Here is an 18,131-nt window from a genome sequence, read left to right as displayed (position 1 = left end):
GGAGTATTATTTCTGAAAGCGAAATAACTACTTGTATATTTGTGAAGTTCTGCTGTAGCACAGTGCTGCCTAGAGGTTATGTAGCAGAAAAACAAGAAAGGAACAGCTCTTTGTGTAAACCTCAGAATGCAATTTTGCGACAAAACTGAAAGCAGATACAGCGATTAATAGCCTCGTGTAGGAAAGCTCTCTTGTCTTTTTATTTATTTATTTATTTATTTATTATTTCATTTCTATACCGCCCAATAGCCGAAGCTCTCTGGACGGTTCACAAAAACTAAAACCAAACAACACACAATAAAACAATTTAAAATATATAGAACATTAAAACCACAATATAACAATACAACCACAATAAAACCTAGCAGCAGTACAGGAGTTTAAAATACAGATTTAAAACAGCAAAGATAAAAATTTAGAAAGCTAAAATGCCTGGGAAAATAAAAAGGTCTTCACCTGGCGCCGAAAGGAGTACAATGTAGGCACCAGGTGAACCTCACTAGGGAGCTCATTCCAGAGCCGGGGTGCCACAGCAGAAAAAGCCCTCCTCCTAGTAGCCACCCGCCTCACTTCCTTTGGCAGGGGCTCACGGAGAAGGGCTGCTGATGATGATCTTAAGGTCCGGGCAGGCACATATGGGAGGAGGCGATCCTTCAGGTAACCTGGCCCCAAGTCGTTAAGGGCTTTGAATGTTAACACCAGCACTTTGAATCGGGCCCGGAAATGGACTGGCAGCCAGTGCAGCTGGAAAAGTACTGGCGTAATATGAGCTCGCAGGCCAGTCCCTGTTAACAATCTTGCTGCCCTATTTTGGACCAGCTGAAGTTTCCGGACCGTTTTCAAAGGCAGCCCCACGTATAACGCATTGCAGTAATCCAGACGAGAAGTTATCAGAGCATGGATAACTGTAGCTAGGCTATCTCTGTCCAGATAAGGGCATAGTTGGTATACCAGCCTAAGCTGATAAAAAGTGCTCCGTGCCACTGAGTTCACCTGTGCCTCAAGTGACAGTTCTGGATCCAAGAGCACCCCCAAACTATGAACCTGATCCTTTAGGGGGAGTGCAACTCCCTCCAGAACAGGTTGAATATCACCTAGCCGGGCAGACGAACCACCCACTAACAGTACCTCCGTCTTGTCTGGATTGAGTTTCAGTTTATTAGCCCTCATCCAGTCCATTACCGTGCCCAGGCACTGGTTCAGAACAGCCACTGCCTCACCTGGTTTTGATGAGAAAGAGAGGTAGAGCTGGGTGTCATCCGCATATTGATGGCACCTCAGCCCACACCTCCGGATAACCTCCCCCAGCGGTTTCATGTAGATGTTAAACAGCATGGGGGATAAAATAGAGCCCTGTGGAACCCCATGGCACAATTGCCATGGCACAGAGCAATAATCCCCCAGCACCACCTTCTGGAATCGGCCATCCAAGTAGGAGCGGAACCACTGTAGTGCAGTGCCTCCAACTCCCAACCCAGACAACCTATCCAGAAGGATACCATGGTCGATGGTATCGAAAGCCGCTGAGAGGTCCAGGAGAATCAACAGGGTCGCACTCCCCCTGTCCCTCTCCCGGCAGAGGTCATCCCACAGGGCGACCAAGGCAGTTTCTGTTCCAAAACCAGGCCTGAAGCCCGATTGAAATGGATCTAGATAATCCGTTTCATTCAAGAGTGCCTGGAGCTGTCCTACAACCACCCGCTCAAGCAGCTTGCCCAGGAAGGGGATGTTGGCCACTGGCCTATAATTGTTAACATCCTCTGGGTCCAGGTTAGGCTTTTTCAGGAGTGGTCTAATTACTGCCTCTTTTAAAGCAGCAGGCACCACTCCCTCTCTCAAGGAAGAATTTACAACCTCCTGGACCCAGCCGGACAACCCTCCTTGTTTGATTTAATAAGCCATGAAGGGCAAGGGTCAAGCACACAAGTGGTCGATCGGACTTGGCCAAGCACCTTGTCCGCATCCTCAGGCCTCAGTAACTGAAACTCATCCAATAAAACTGGACCAGATGGTGCTCTGAACGCCTCTACCAATGGAACTGCATTAATGGTGGTGTCCAATTCATGACGAATCTGAGTGACTTTATCCTCAAAGTGCCGCGCAAACTCGTCACAGCGTGCTACCGAGGGTTCCACCGTCTCTCTCCCTGGCCCAGAATGTAACAGGCCGCGAACCACTCGGAAAAGCTCCGCCGGGCGACACTGAGAAGATGCAATGCTGGTGGAAAAGAACTGCCTCTTTGCCACCCTCACCGCCACAGAGTAGGCTCGATAGTGGGCTCTTACCTGTGTTCGGTCAGACTCAGCACAAGTTTTCCTCCACCTGCGTTCTAGCCGTCTCCCCTCTTGCTTCATTGCCCTCAGCTCAGGTGTATACCAAGGAGCTGGCCGGGCTCTGCTCAGAGGGAGAGGGCGCTTGGGTGCAATCGTGTCAACCGCCCGAGTCATCTCTGCATTCCACAGAGCGACCTGGGCTTCGACAGGAGCACCAGCCATACCAGCAGGAAAATCCCCCAGAGGCCTCTGGAATCCATCGGAATCCATTAATCTCCGGGGGTGGACCATTTTAATAGGTCCCCCACCCTTGCAGAGGGGAAAGGCCGCCAGAAGTCTAAACCTCAGCAGGAAGTGATCTGACCATGACAAAGGGACAGATGTTAATTCCTCCACTTTCAGATCACCATCCTCCTGCCCAGTCGAGAAAACCAGATCAAGCATGTGTCCTTTTATATGCGTTGGGCCGATGACATGTTGGGACAGCCCCATGGTTGTCATGGCGGCCATGAAGTCCTGAGCCGCCCCGGATACAGCGGCCTCGGCATGGAAGTTGAGATCCCCCAGGACCATCATCCTGGGGGTCCTCAACACCAAGTCCGAGACCACCTCCGTCAGCTCAGGCAGGGAGTCCGATGGGCAGCGGGGTGGGCGGTACACCAACAGAATCCCTAATCTGTCCCGGGTACCCAACACAAGGTACAGACACTCAAGATCTGCACTCGAATGAGCAGGAAGCTTGGAGAGGGAGATTGAATTCCTATAGACCACGGCAACCCCCCCTCCCCGACCCTCAAGTCAGTGTTGGTGCTGCACCGAGTACCCAGGAGGGCACAACTGGGAGAGAGTGACCCCTCCCAGTTCCCCCACCCAGGTCTCAGTAATACATGCCAGGTCAGCCCCCTCATCCACAATCAAATCATGGATGAGGGAGGTCTTATTTTGGGCTGACCAGGCATTCAGCAGCAGCACCACCAGACCCGAGGGCAGACTGGTAAGGCTGCCAGGAACCATCAGGTTGGGGGAAGAACCAGAAGAGGGGACAGCTGTAAGGTGTCTAGCCCCTCTTCTCCTCAGCTGGCCTGTTAATCCCCCAACGCCATACCTCCCCCTGCCCGTGACCACAGTTATGGTGGCACCTCCCCCACCCCCTGAGTTGCCCAATAGTCCTCCCAGGCACATATTAAAATATTAAGATATAAAATATACATTTTTATGTAAAAAGTAAAAAAATATACTTTTTTTATAAGGTTGTCAAACCATTGTTTGTTCTTTGCGCTAACATGTCAGGAGCATAACACAGTTGTAAAGCATGGCATGGCAGTGCAGGCAGAGGGAGAGAAATCTTAGTTGTGTGCTTCACAACTGAAATAATACACATGGCCATCTAACACCCCCCACCCCCAGTTAGACCAATAAGTCCAAGGTCTGAAATTACATAGCTGCGCTCACGGGGTACATCACTTCCATGAGATCCAGAACTTGTGCATTGTGCAGAGTGAACAGCTGGCCAGAGGGAAGACTGCAGCCAGACTCCCCAATCTCTCTCTAGCCCCCAATACCCTGAATTAATTCCCCTTCCTCATGCTACAGGCTTTGCAAAAGGAAGGAAAAGGCTGTGGCGGCAGCAGGAACCGACAGTGATTCTTGCCAATGAGATAAAGTCCATTTTCAGATATGAGGTCTCCCACCTACCAAAATACAGGTTCTATGAATTCTCACCCACCCAGCCACATTTCCTGCCTTCTCAGTCTCTGGGCTGTTAGCCTACTGGCTTTCTCCTCTTGCCAGGGTTTCTTAAGTTCTTATGTTCTTATAATGGAGTTAGCTATTATTAGGCAATGAATCGCCTGGCCCTCGCAAATGTCCAGTGAGGTTAGGCTGATCTAATTTCTTGCGGCCACAAGCAGAAAGAGGGTGAATCGTGCTGCTGCTTCCCATTGGGGAGAGCCCAAATGCTTAACTGGCACTTCGGGAAACTGGAATTGTTTGTGGGTTGGTTTGTTTGTTTTTTAAATCTTAATTCCATATGCCAGTTAGGCGGGAACAATTCCCCGCCATTGTTCAAATTGCCTTATAGGGCGCTCGGCACCTGGTCCCTTCCTGAGAGCCCAACTTATCGCCTCACAGCAGAGTTTCCTGCCTAGAAGTTGCAAGACATTGTCAGGAAATGTTGCTGAACATCTGGCGCTAGAAGAGAACAGATATCCATGCAACATGTAAGACGTTTAAAAATATCCAAGTCTCTGTGAAAAGTCAATGCCCGCCTTCTTGAAATGTAACAAATCTTGCATCATTATACAAATGTTGTTGCGGGATGTAAAGTTAGACAATGGTATATAAAGTTTGGGAAGGGTTGCCTCTTTGTTGTCTGTTGCATTGATCCCCTGTTTGGCTGGTTTTTAAATGGTGTTTCAGGGAAGGCAGTTAATCAGGGAGGGGCCATAGCTTTGTGGTAGGTGGGAAATTATGCACAGTGCAGAGAAAGTGGATAAGGAGTCTTCTTTTTTTCTCCCCCTCTCATAACTCAAGAACTTGGGGTCACCCATGAAGCTAAATGGTCGGGGTTCAGGACAATAGTTCTTTGCACAGAGCATGGTTAAACAATGGGATTCGCTACCACAAGATGTAGCAAGGGTCACCAATTTGGATGGTTATAAAATGGGGTTACGTAAATTCCTTGAGGAGAAGGCTGTCAATGGCTACTAGTCATGATGGCTATATATTAGCTCCAGTATCAGAGGCAGTATGCCTCTCAATACCAGGTGCAGGAGAACATGAACAGGAGGGTGCTCTTGTGGTCATGTCCCACTTGTGGGCTTCCCAGGTGCTTTCTCATTGTGTGAACAGAATGATGGTAATGGAGGAGAAGGCTATCAATGGCTATTAGTCCTCATCTAGATGAATGGCAGTATGCCTCTGTACACCAGTTGCTGGGGAACATGGGCAGGAGGATGCTGTTGCAGTCATGTCCTGCTTGTGGGTTTCCCATTGGGGCATCTGATTGGCCACTACGTGAACAGAATGCTGGACTAGATGGACCCTTGGTCTGATCCAATATGGCTCTTCCAATGTTCTTATGTTGACTAGAGTGGTCTGATCCATTTGGGCTCTTCTGCTTTGCCTGTAGAAGGCCCTAGTTTTAATCCTTGGCACATCTAGTTGAAAGGATCAGGTAGTGGGTGATAAGAAAGAATTTTGCCTCAGTTCCTGTGGAGACCTCTTCTCTTCAGATGGAACGATAGTATGAGCTGGTATAAGGAAGCTTCTCATGCTCCCCAGAAAGCTTTATTGGAGTTCCTCACCGAGGAGAGCAGTAATAATGGATATTCTTCTCCAGAAGCCAGCTTGCCCACTGCTACTGCTCTTCCAATTCATCACTGCCAGAGAGTGCTGGGTGTGTCGTCAAGGTCATTCTCTCAGTTCATGTAGGCCCAATGAGAGAAGGTACGGGGAAGGGGAAGCTTGGTCCCCAGGTGAAATGTCAGGTACATTTGGTCCCCGGTGTGTGGGCCGGGGACCAAATGATATCATTCCACCCATGGAGAGCTGGGTGGGTGGGAGTCATCTGCCCCCCAACTCCAAACTAGATCTCCACCCCTAGCATAGGATGATTATAAAGCTCAATAGGCCTAGATAGTGTCCTGTGTGCATGCCTTGGAATTGATTGATTGATTGATTGATTGATTGATTGATTTACAACATTTGTTTACTGCTCCCCATCCAAATAGATTCTGGAGTGGTGAACAAAAGAAGTACGATAGTAAAAAAGATAGCAGATTAAACAGGTTATTAAAAAAATATTAAAAACAGAAAATCACGGCCATGCTTCCTGGAACAGAACTGTTTTCAGGAGGTGCTGGAAGCAACACAGTGTTGGCACCTGCCTGACCTCCAGAAGCAGGGACTGCCAAAGAAAGGGGGCCACCACACTGAAGGCTCTTCTCCAGGTGGACTCCAGTCAGGCCATAGGTCCATGTGGAACCACCAGGAGCATGTCTTCTGATGAGCAGGCAGGTTGGTCAGGGAGAAGGTGCTCTTCTCAGGTATCCTGATCCCAAGTTGTTTAGGGCTTTGTACACTAGTACCAGAACCTTAAACCTGGCCCGGTAGTGAATGGGCAGCCAGTGCAGTTCCCTCAGCAAAGAAGTTGCATGCTGAAAAGGGGCAGCTCCCAGCAACAGCTGAGCTGCTACATTCTGCATTCTACCAACTCCCAGAGTTTCTATGCCAGGCACATCAGTAGATACGGTGATGTGGAATTTAAAGTATCTTCATGATAGTAAAGTTAGAAAGCTACTGGTCTGTTGGACTGAAGTTGTCATATGCTCCTTCTTGCACACTTCGGCCTGTTCCAAAGTATTTCCTTTTTTCTTGGAAGGATTTTTACCCCCTTTCAATTCATGGCTAACTCAGTACAACACTTCCACAGCTCCTGCCCCTCCAGGATGGACGTCTGTGAACGTGATGCTTCTGGATGTGCCTGAGGACATGGTGCTTCCACAGCCATTTGTGGTCTGCACCTTAAGGCTGCACCTGCATCTATCTTTTCGAGCAGGTGTAGTTTACTCCCTCATTAACTGCTGTAGGGCTCTTCACTTTTCCCACTGTCTGTGCTGCCTCTCCCAAGGGGGTCGGAAGCTGCTGGGGCTAGAATGGGGAGCCCCCAGCTCTGTGCACAAGCAGTGGCGTTGTGGAGCCGGCTCGCAAGTGCCCTCGCACCTTTTGATTAGCACCGGCATACTGACAATTTCTGACACCCCACTCAGACTTCCCTGTTCTCTCTGAGCGTAGTTGCAATCCTCACAGTAGCCAGGGGGAGGGGGGATGAACTTTCCCAGCAACAATATATTTTTCCTTGCTGTAAAGTATTTTGGGTGGCTTGGTCCTGAATCAGCAATTAAAACCCATTAGCTTTACAAAAGACCAGCTCCTGGTGGAGATAAAATGGCTAGAACTGGCTTGTTGAAATGAACCAACACAGCTGCCTGCCATTTTGGATTCTCCCTGGGGGCATGGCTATGGGGACTTCATGATGAGCGCCTGTACTCCAAAACTTGGACATTTACCACTACACCGCTGTGCACAAGCTGTACTGTATGGTGAGCTACCAGGGCTACAGGTTAGAGCAGCCTTCCCCAACCTGGTGCCTTCCCCACATGTGTTGGACCATAACACCCATCATCCGCAGCTAGTGTGGCCAGTGTCTAACCCAAACTTCCCCAACCTGGTGCCCTTCCCAGATGTGTTTGGACTATAACCCCCATCATCCCCAGCCAGTACAGCCATTGCCTAGCCCAAAGTTCTCCAACCTGGTGTCTTCCAGACTTCCACTCCAACTCCCATTAGCCATGTTGGCTGGAGATGATGGAAACTATAACCCAACACATCTGGAAGACACCAGGTGGGGAAATTAGGGTTAGATTTAGAGCCTCTCCCTAGACAGTAAAGGGCTCCCAGATATTGAACAGACCTCACCCCCCATAAATAGGAAGGGCTGTAAAGATTTTCTGTTCGGGGTGGGACATTCACTGGACAGCAATATTCTTTCCCGGTTCTCGGCTTGTTCTTTGGTGCCTACTTCCCAGCTGTGGCGCCTGGCTCCCACCGGAGAGCTGCCTTTGGCTCAGCCCTGATAGCACAGAAGCTGGGTTAACCTGCCATAGCACAACACCAAAGAGTTCTTTGGCATCGTAAAGATTAACAAAAATATGCAAGAATTCACAATAGGCCCTTCGCGTTTCTGTGCCAGGCTTACATGAATGCAAGATCTCATCGGAATGGGTGTGACTCACTCCCAGCTAGACATCAACAGTGGTAAATTCACAGAGCAGGATAGATGGTATTATGCCCTCTATTCCCAATGGTCAGGCTTTGAGTGCCATTGCTTATGTAGCCAAAACAGCACCACCCACATACAGGCGGGAAGGTAGCAGCAGGCTTGGAGGAACCCTGAGGTTTGCAAATCACCTTGGGGAGAAAAAAAAAACTCCAAAGAGGGCAGGGAAGCTCCAAAAACAGCCCTGTGGGGACTGAGTGTTCCCAGGGAGGAGGGGGAAATGGAAAACCAAGGCAGGGATGGAATGGGGTGGCAGAAATTCCGAACAGCAGAACAAATTGCGACTTTTGTGGCAGGTCCCACTTGTGTACAACTAAAGGTGGGAGAATTACTTTCCGTAGATAGGGAGCTGTTGCCGGTGGTGGCTGGATCCAGGTTCTGCCGTTTCACTTGCTAATGTATCCCGATTCCCAACTCGATAGTTTCTCACTAGGCCCCCCACACACACACACACAGTACATTCTGCAACAGAATATTCTGGGCATCTGGAATGCTCCCTCTCTGGTTTCTGAGAAACCTTTAAAAAAATAAATACATGTACGGCATAGTGTGTCTATTCCCTGGCATAGAGACCATTTGGCCTACGCAACTAGCAGAAGGGCACTGTTGACAGCTGATGGCATCGATCAAAACCAGGGATGAGTGAATTCCTGATGCAATGACTCTGAGTCAGTCCTGCAATTTTGTAGCCTGACCTGACTAAGTATGGGCACAAAGCTGGAAGCAAGGTTTGTTGCAGGGTGAAGTCTTTGGACTGCCTGTGAGACTAAACTATTGTCTATGATAAGCTGCAAGTCATAGGGTGGCCACATGCATGGCCCCAAAAGAGGAAATGAATCACCAATACAGAGGATGAAAGATGACATGGATTTGCATAACAGTTGCATATGCTAATTTATATGTGTAGATGCAGATTTAATCATTGCTGTCATTTGAATAGAAATACAATGCATCTTTTCATAGTAGAGAAGACCGTGACTAGGTGACCACTGATTTGCCCGCTTGGTCTTCTGCGCAAGTGCTGATGCTTGATGTGCAACTTCAAGGCCCCTGCTGCTCTTCTTTCTTATGGTTCTGTATCTTTAAACTGGACTTGGACTGGGCAGCCCTTCAAACAGAGGACTGTCTTCTGACAGCTGTCCAATAGAGCAGGGGTGGGCAACCTCTTTCAGCCCGAAGGTCGAATTCAGGTTCAGAGAAGTTCTTGGGGGCCACATTCCAGTGGTGGGCAGAGCCAAAGCAAAAGCGTTGGGAGCAAAAATCCTAGCCTATTTTAGCTTAACGCTGTTGCTGCCAGTAACCACACCTTAGGAGAGGCATTTCAACCTTTGAGAATGGGGGTGACCATGCAAAATCTGGAAAACCACCAATTGCTTGGTGTCCAGGGAGGAGGGAGTGAGGCCAGGAAAAGTGAGCATGGCCATTTGGGAAACCTCAGATTGCCAGACTGGAACCCCAGGAGGGTCATATTTGGCCCATTGGCCTAAGGTTCCCCACCCCTGAAATAGAGGACTTCCCTCTGTAGGACCTGTGGCCGCCTAGTGCAAGAACATTGGAGGCTGCCTTCTGATAGCTCAGACTGTTTATCCATCTAACCCAGTACAGTTTTACTCTGCGTGATCCTGGGCTCTCCCATAACTTTCTCCTTGATCCTTTGGACTGGAGAAGCCTGCTGCTGAACCTGCAACCTTCTGCATGCCAAGCTCTTCAAGTGAGCCCTGCCCCTTGCATTAGAGAGGTGACAAGTCGTGGTCTTTTGTCACTTGGTCTGCTGCCCTCCTCCCCAAATATCTTGATTGGCTCCATGCTGCTCATGTACTTGACTCCCATCATGTCAGTTTCCACCCTCCCTCCTGTGGCCAATGGTCTGTAGTCTGAAAGAAAGAAATTCTGCAGAAGGGACCCTGGGGGAGGTATTTGGAGTTGATGTGTGCCTAAGAGTTCGGTTGTCCATCTCAGGAGAGGCTAATGCATGTACAGAGGACCAGGCTGGCTGGCTCCTGGGGGCACAGAGATGGTATGAGCAGACAATAGGTGTGGAGGTGGGAAACGTATGCTAATGCAGAGATGTTGCTCATCCAGTGGAAGAGCTGATGCTGTGTGCTCCAATCTATGCAATCAATGGAGCTGTCATGTTATTCTTCTGTGACTGTCCTGCTAGCTGGAGTCATTAGAAATGTTATCTTGGCCAGTGACAGGTAATCAATGCTGGCATTAGGAAACTGTTATGGGACTAGAGTTGGGCCTTTTCAGCAATGTAGATGTTGTCATCTACTAAGTCAGTCCATTGATCCATCTAGACCAGGACTGTCTACTCTCTGCTGACAACAGTTCTTCGCAGTCTGAGATCGATGCACTGATGTCTGAGAAGCTTTTTAATCAGCGATGCGAGTGATTGAACATGGGAGCACCTTTGTGCAGCAGAAAGCATATGCTCTTGCCACTGAGCCATGGCCCTGGAGCATGCATTGGGAAGAACCCTGGCTTGCTCATGTGAAACTGAGTGGTCAGAAACTTGTGTGTACAAAGGCCAGCTCTGAAGTGTCTGCCACACTTCTATGTGACCAAAAACCAGAATCTGGGATTGGACTATGAAGATATGAGCAGGCATGATTCTCAATAGTTGGTGTTACTAGGGTGGGCAGGGAGCCGGGATTGTCCCCATCCCAATGGTGTCCCTAAGCACACCCTGCTCTTTCTTTCATACAGATGAATGGCGGCCATTCACGACTTTGGGGAGAAGCCAAGCGACGCACTACACTTGGGACCGCTGTGATGAAGGCCCAGGCATCCTCCACCTCCTCCAGATGTGTTGGACTACAACCCCCATTATTCCCCTTCCCATGCCATTGGCCATGCTAGCTGGGAATGATGGGAATTGCAATCCAACACATCTGGAGGGCACCAGGTTGGGAAGGGCTGCCCTAGGGAGAAAGTGAAGATGGCTGCCTCCGAAGCAGGCATTCTTTTCCTCTCCCCTTCCAGCCGTGCCCTGTTGACCTCTCGTCAGGAGATAATTCCCCCAGCTGATCCTTCTCGTACACTGCCACAAAATAATCTCTGCAGCTCTACTTCAGCAATTAAAGTAGTGTGACCTGCTATCTTCAGAAGTGCATCGTCCTCTCACCCTCTCTAAGACTGCGCCAAAAGCCCACGAGGCTGCAGTGCCGGCATTCCACGTTCTGACCTGTTAATGTTCCCTGATGGCTGATGCTTTGCTTATGGCTTGTGTCATCAGATTTGCCTGGAGAAAGCGGTGGCAGTGTCCACATGTTGTTGTTTGCCATGAACATCACAGTGACAGGTGGCCCTTTTGCTTTGGGCTATCTCCAAGGAAACGCGTGTGGATCTAACTCTTCACCAGAGTTAAAATACCACTTAAAGACGAGGACACTGTGTGTAAAAAGGGTCCATCTTGCAGGTCGCCTGACAGAGATCAACAGCAGCAAACTGCATGAGTTCCAATGAGAACCAGAAGAGAGACATGGATTCTTTTGTGTGTTTGCTCATAGCCAAGACTGAAATCCTTTCCAGCTCTTTTGTAGACTCCCTGTGTCACCATGGGCACATGTCTTAGGAGCCTTTTCCAGATATTTTGGAAGAATATAGCCTGAGCACGTGTATGGAAGTTTGGGAGCATGGTGGCAGCCTCCAACCCCAGCCTCCATGCATAGATTTCAATTATAGGTGGGATGCGTGTTTACTCAGGAGTAATCTGTTGGGGGCAGCATGTTCACAGTGGGTGAGGCCAGAGTCCCTAAGTGGGTGGAGCCACGCTCTCCACTTTCCTTCTTTCAGCCACCCATTCTCTCTCTCTTTCTCTTTCTGCCACCCCTTGTCTCTCTTTCTCTCTTTCTATCGGCAACCCCACCCCCATCTCTTTCTTTCTGAAGTCCCTTCTCTCTTCCCTCCCTTTCCTGTTCCTCCCAGCCTGGAGAACTGCCCAAAGAGGGGTTGTTGTTGTTGTTGTTGTATTTATTTATATCCCACCTTTTTCCCATTACTGGGACTCAAAGCAGCTTTACAACATTAAAAACTTATACAGTTAAAACCTATAAATAGAAATATACAAAAGTTAAAAATATAATTAAATCATCAATAATATTAAAATTATATAAAATACCAAAATTTTAAAAGACAAGAAATATAAATCATAGTATCTATCCATCATATTCTCACAGGTCCAGACTAGGGGTGTATGGATTGTACTCACCCTCATCCGCCAGTGGGTCCGCGAGGGGTGGGAAGGCAATGCGGTCCTCCCCCCAGAATCCTCCTTGGCTGGCTCCACTCTGCAGCAAGTCTGCGGAGCTGCTGGCCAGCTTCAGCCGCTGCCGGACTTCTGGCCACGGCCGGTCTGCAGATGCAAATGGCGTCTGGCGTAGCAGATGCCATTTGCGTCCCTGCCTTTTGCTGTGATAGGCTACATAAATCTTTACGTAGCCTATCACGGCAATGAGCAGGGACGCAAACGGCATAGTGGACGCTATTTGCATCCCTGCTCTTTGCCGTGATAGGCTACATAAATCTTTACATAGCCTACCACGGGAAAAGGGAGGGATGCAAATGGCATAGCGGATGCTATTTGCATCCCTGCTCTTTGCCGTGATAGGCTATGTAAATCTTTACGTAGCCTATCACAACAAAAGGCAGGGACGCAAATGGTGTCTGCTACACCGGATGCCATTTGCGTCCGAAGACAGGCAGCAGCGGACGGCAGCAGATGGATGGCGGCAGGTAGGATCCGGCTGGCGCAGATTCCCCCAGGTGGCAGAAGTGAATCCAGATTCTTAGAATCCGGCCTCACTGGAGTCCATGGCAGAATTCTCAGCCATCCCTAGTCCAGACTAGCTATACCCAAAGGCCTGCCAGAACAAAAAAGTTTTTACCTGCCTGTGAAAGCATACCAAGGAGGGTGCCACTCTTGCCTCCCTGGGAAGGTTGTTCCAGAGCCTTGGGGCAGCCACTGAGAAGGCCCTCTCTCATATTCCCACCAGACAAGCCTGTGATGGTGGCAGGACTGCGAGAAAGGCCTCCCCTGAAGATCTCAGGGCACAAATAGGCTCATAGGGGAGAATCTGGTCTTTCAGATAACCTGGAGAATCACTCCTGGAAGATGTCTAACTGATCTCTTGCAGAGGGCTTTTGAAAATATACCCCTAGTACAGAGCATGCGTGCAAGTGGTAGGCAACTAGGCTCTCTCCATGTGATCGATGTGATACCCTCCAAAATGCAGGGGGCTGGATTGTATGCACAGCTTGTAAACATGTAGGCTTTGAGTACACAGATCTAATCAATGTGTGGAGGTCAGCAGTAGGGATGGCAGGCATGATTCCAATACCCACTCCATAGGGCCAGCCTGCACCCTTTCCAAATGTCTGAACGGGGCTGTCGTGTCTTCTGACCATGTCTGTGAAATGGAGTTCAGTAACCTTCTCCCCGAGTTCTTCCTATAGACTCATTTCAGGGTAACCCATTTAAGGTTACCTTGAGGGATAGTTCCATATTTGTTTTTGTATATGCAGTTTGGTGGCAGATGATATCCATAGGCTGTCCAAAGACTTCCCTCACCCTAAATAACTCTCCGTAAAAATGTACTGGTGGGCCCATAGCTCAATGGGTAGAGCACTTGCTTTTCATGCAGAAGGTCCGAGGTTCAATTCTCAGTGTCCCCAGTTCAAAGGACAAGATAGCAGGCCGTGGGAAAGGCTTTCTGTCCAGGACCTTGGAAAGCTGCTTCCATTCAATGTAGACAATACTTAGTTAGATGGACAAAATAGTCTGACCTGGTATAAGGCATCTTCCTGTGATCCAGTATCAGTCATTCTAGCCCTCCCACCTTGAGCACAGCAGAGAACCCAAGAAGGGCCAGATCAGTTGTCTGTTTACACCTTGACCGTAAGACATTATTTGGACCATTGACACTAGTGTGTTTAGGGCAGGAGTGGACAACACATGGCCTGCAGGCAACATGTGCCCCCCCCCCCGGCCTTTTTGCAGCCTCCCACTGCCATCATATTTGCCAAGAAATTCAGGAGTTCAGCAGCTCCAAAAGGCTAATTTTCCATTTTGTTAAAGGAAAACAAGCTGCAGTTTGCTGCCAATATTCGGTGGCGTGGCAGCAAAACCAGGAAAAAAAATCACCTTTTTTTTTCTGCCAGCAGCAAATTCACCAGTGGTGGGGGCCCTCAGTGGATTCCAAAAGGTGGGGGGGAAATTGGCCCTCAGACATTACCCACACTGGTTGCGGGGCTCTTGGCTCAGGGGTCTCATGATGGACGGTGAGAAAGAGCTAACACTGGGAAGTTGTGATACCCTCTGCATGTCTGCAGTTGTGATACCCTCTGAATCTGTGAGGAGCTGATAGGAAGGAGCGAGACATTGCAGATAAATCTAGACGCCTTATCAAACAAGACGCTAAGCGCAGCTTCCTGTTGTTGTCCCAGGCATTTCCAGGGTTTTGTTTCACCAAAGTGTTCTGTGGAAATGACCGGGCCTGACGTCAGAGTGCAGTTCCTGTGAGGCGGGAGGGGGTCCATCTTATTGCCATTGTCTTGCATCCTCCTTCTAAACGCTTGACCTTGCAAGGCAGGAAATCTCTTCAGTCTGAAGGCAGATGGTGCATCCTTGAAGGAGTCCAAGGGGACCAAAGAAATACATCTTGGCTGTTCCTGGATGTTCAGGAGCCATCTTAGTCACAGACTTTGGCTGGGCCAGATGCATGTTCCATCTGAGAGCCACTGTGAAGAGTGTCTGATTAAGATTTGGGAGACCCACATTCAAATCTCCACTCAGGAAAAGAAACACCATAAAGCACCACACTCAGGAAAGAAGAAGAAAAGAAGCATCCAGGTGTGTAGCAATCTGTTGGTTGGGCCCAGCGTTTTGATTATGAACCCTTCTTCAGATGCTCTGTTGCAACAGAGCTGGAGCCCAAAGACTCAACCTCGTTGAGCCATAGACCCAAACTACAGCCCTACTTAGAGTACACCCATTGAAATGAATGGGCTTAGATTAGTCATGGGGCTAACCTAAGTCCCATTCATTTCAATGGGTTTACTCTAAGTAGGGCTAATATTGGATACTACCCGTTACCTTTAGGTGCTTTTTTTCTTACTCAAAAGTAAGCACAGGGGACTTAAGATGGATTGGGACCCTAGCACAGGGTCTCGAGGGGCTTTTACCTCTGTGATCCCAATCCAGCTTTGGTCCCTTGCACTTAACGTTTGAGTAAGACAATGGTACCAACAGAGCTGCAAGTTACATATTTATTTATTTATTAAATTTATTAATCGCCCATCTGGCTGGTCACCCAGCCACTCTGGGTGATGTACAACAATAAAAACAGTTTATACAATAAAATTCAACATTAAAAACATCACATTTCTAAAATTACCCTAGCCCACCCCAAATGCCTGCCTGAACAACCATGTTTTTAATGCATGGTGGAAGCTCATTAAAGAGGGGGCATGGTGGAGTTCCCTAGGGAGGGAGTTCCACAGAGTGGGGGCCACCACAGAGAAGGCCCTCTCTCTCGTCCTCACCAGCCTAGCTGTCCTGGCTGACAGGACAGAGAGAAGGCCATCTGAGGCTGATCTTCACATATCAAAGGCAATGTGAAGTTTGGCACCTAGTGTGTTCCTGATTTATGTTTTGAAATTTGGTGGGCTCAGAAAATATTTTGAAGTACCTAGAGGCTTCTTCTTTTCTTTTCAAATCCTCGCTCAGTCATGAAGTTCACAGGGTGACCTTGAGACAGTCACACACACTCTCTCTCATTCTAACCTACCTCACAGGGTTCTTGTGAGGATAAATCCCTGAGCTCCTTGAAATGTGACAAATGGCTTAGATCCAGACTTAGGTATACCTAACAGGAGACCACTGAAATGAATGGGACCTACATCAATCATGACTAGCTTAGAGGAGACTCATTGACAATGATGCGATTGAAGTTAGTCATGATTAACATAAATTCCATTAATTTCAATGGGTCTACTCTAAGTATAACTTAGTATGGATCAGGCCTAGTAAACAGTACTGTGAGCTGAGCTGGACATGCAGGGAGCCAGAAGCCGTACCTACGATCTTGGCCGCCATTTTCCCAGCAGTCATGGTTGTGGAGATGGCTTAGAATGTCCCATGGGGACAGCCTATTTCATGCTAATCTCACTTTATGTGGTTGGGTGCCTGCTGCAACCACAATGGCATGCAGCAATTTGATGGTGGGCTGCTGCTAGCACATCTCGTTTGCCGGTCCGGAGACCATCCCATCTAACACTTGCAGCAAAAGCTGGAGAGCAGGGGGGAGATTTAGCTTTGCAAACACTAAACCCACAGCTCTTTGGCTGGCAAAAGCCATGTCGGCTTTCTTCTGAACCCCAACTGCCTACCTGTGGGTCTCTTGGTATTTGTAAATTTTGAAGTGCAGGTGGTCATCATGATAGTTCCTATACCCACGCACTCAAGAAGAGTCTAAAAATGTAGGCAGCTGTTCTGATCTATGTCAACAAACTAGTATTGCTAGAACTGGTTTTCATCTCCATCAAGAGCAGGTCTTCTGTCAAGCTAATCCGTCTTAATTCCCCATTCAAGACAAGGCCACTCCAAAATACTTTGCACTACAACAGGGATAAAAAGGTAAATGTGTCCCCAACCACTCGTGTCCGACTCTAGGGTGCGGTGCTCATCCCCGTTTCTAAGCCAAAGAGCCAGCGCTGTCCGAAGACGCTTCCGTGGTCATGTGGCCGGCATGACTGAACACCGAGGTGCACGGAACGCTGTTACCTTTCCCGCCAAAGCGGTACCTATTTATCTACTTGCAATTTCTTGCTTTCGAACTGCTAGGTTGGCAGGAGCTGGGACTGAAGACGGGAGCCAACCTTCCAGTCTGCAGTTCAGCATCTTAACCACTAAGCCACCGTGGCCCACAACAGGGATAGGCAAGTCCCATCCCGGGGGGGGGGGGGTGTCGGAGAATTTCCCCACCAATTTCAGGGGGCCAAATGCGTTGGTGTTCGGCCTCCCGGAGATTCGTGGAGAAATTCTCCAACATCCCTAGTTGGGAGTGGATTTCCCCAGCAACCATATATTGTTGTAAACAACAGGGATAGTTTACAACAATATATGGTTGCTGGGGAAATCCACTCCCAACTAGTGATGTTGGAGAATTTCTCCACGAATCTCCAGGAGGCCGAACGCCAACGCATTCGGCCCCCGAAATTGGTGGGGAAATTCTCCGCCCCCCCGCCCCCCGGGATGGGACTTACCTCGCGCGAATGTCCCTCACGGCGGCGGGTCCCAGCAGCAGTTCGGCGGCATGGCAGTGGCGGTGGCAGCGGCCAGTCTTCCAACCGGCTGCCGCCACCACCATTTCCAAGTAAAGTGTAAAAAAAAAAGTGATAGGCTATGTAAAGATTTACGTAGCCTATCACGGCTAGATTTTCAAAGTCAGCCGTGATAGGCTACGTAAATCTTTACGTAGCCTATCATGGCTGACTTTGAAAAAAAAAAAGTGCGTACAGAAATGGCGGCACCCATGGGCGCCGCCATTTGCGTTCCTTATTTGGGCACAGGTAGTCTACGTAAAGATTTACGTAGACTACGGCGAAGATAAGGGCAACGCAAATAGCATTTGGGGGTTTTTTTACACTTTTTTCTTTCGCGGCCAGGGAGATGGGGCGCTCCCCCCCCGGCCAGAATTTCGGTGGGGAGGGATAGGGTGCCTCCCCCCCGACCAGAATTTCGGCCGGGTGGGGCGGGGCGCCTCCCCACCTGCCAAGAATTTCGGGGGGAGAACCGGAGCGCCTCCCCCCCCCGAAAAAAAGCTGCGGGACCAGGTAAGGGACTTTCGTCCATCCCTACTCCCAACCCACACCAGTCCTGTGAGGATTGCAGTTAACCTCCAAGGGAACAGGTAGGAATGGCTGTCACAGGGAAATCTGACCCTTTTTAAGCTTGCTGGATTTCCCTGGAGCCCTGACTTGGCTTGCATTTCTGAGCCAAGCCACGGGCTTTTTCC

General features: G+C 49.1%; 1 protein-coding gene across 2 annotated transcripts in view; it reads left to right on the top strand.

Moving 5' to 3' along the window:
• Nucleotides 1–18,131, top strand: part of ESAM (endothelial cell adhesion molecule) — a 119,985-nt gene that overhangs the window by 63,935 nt on the left and 37,919 nt on the right. Inside the window, exon 2 of one of the 2 annotated variants that reach the window (XM_084803802.1) lies at nt 10,822–11,799. The exons of the other annotated variant lie outside the window; for it this stretch is intronic. The gene's annotated coding sequence lies outside the window, so the exon portion shown is untranslated. The remainder of the gene's footprint in view (nt 1–10,821; nt 11,800–18,131) is intronic. 2 annotated transcript variants of the gene reach the window in all.

This window comes from Heloderma suspectum, chromosome 6 (assembly GCF_057233095.1).
Source record: "Heloderma suspectum isolate Gila_16-S chromosome 6, 16-S_ref, whole genome shotgun sequence".
Taxonomy (NCBI): Eukaryota; Metazoa; Chordata; class Lepidosauria; order Squamata; family Helodermatidae; genus Heloderma; species Heloderma suspectum.
The sequence above is the reverse complement of the archived record's forward strand: the minus strand, read 5'-3'. Positions and strand labels throughout refer to the sequence as shown.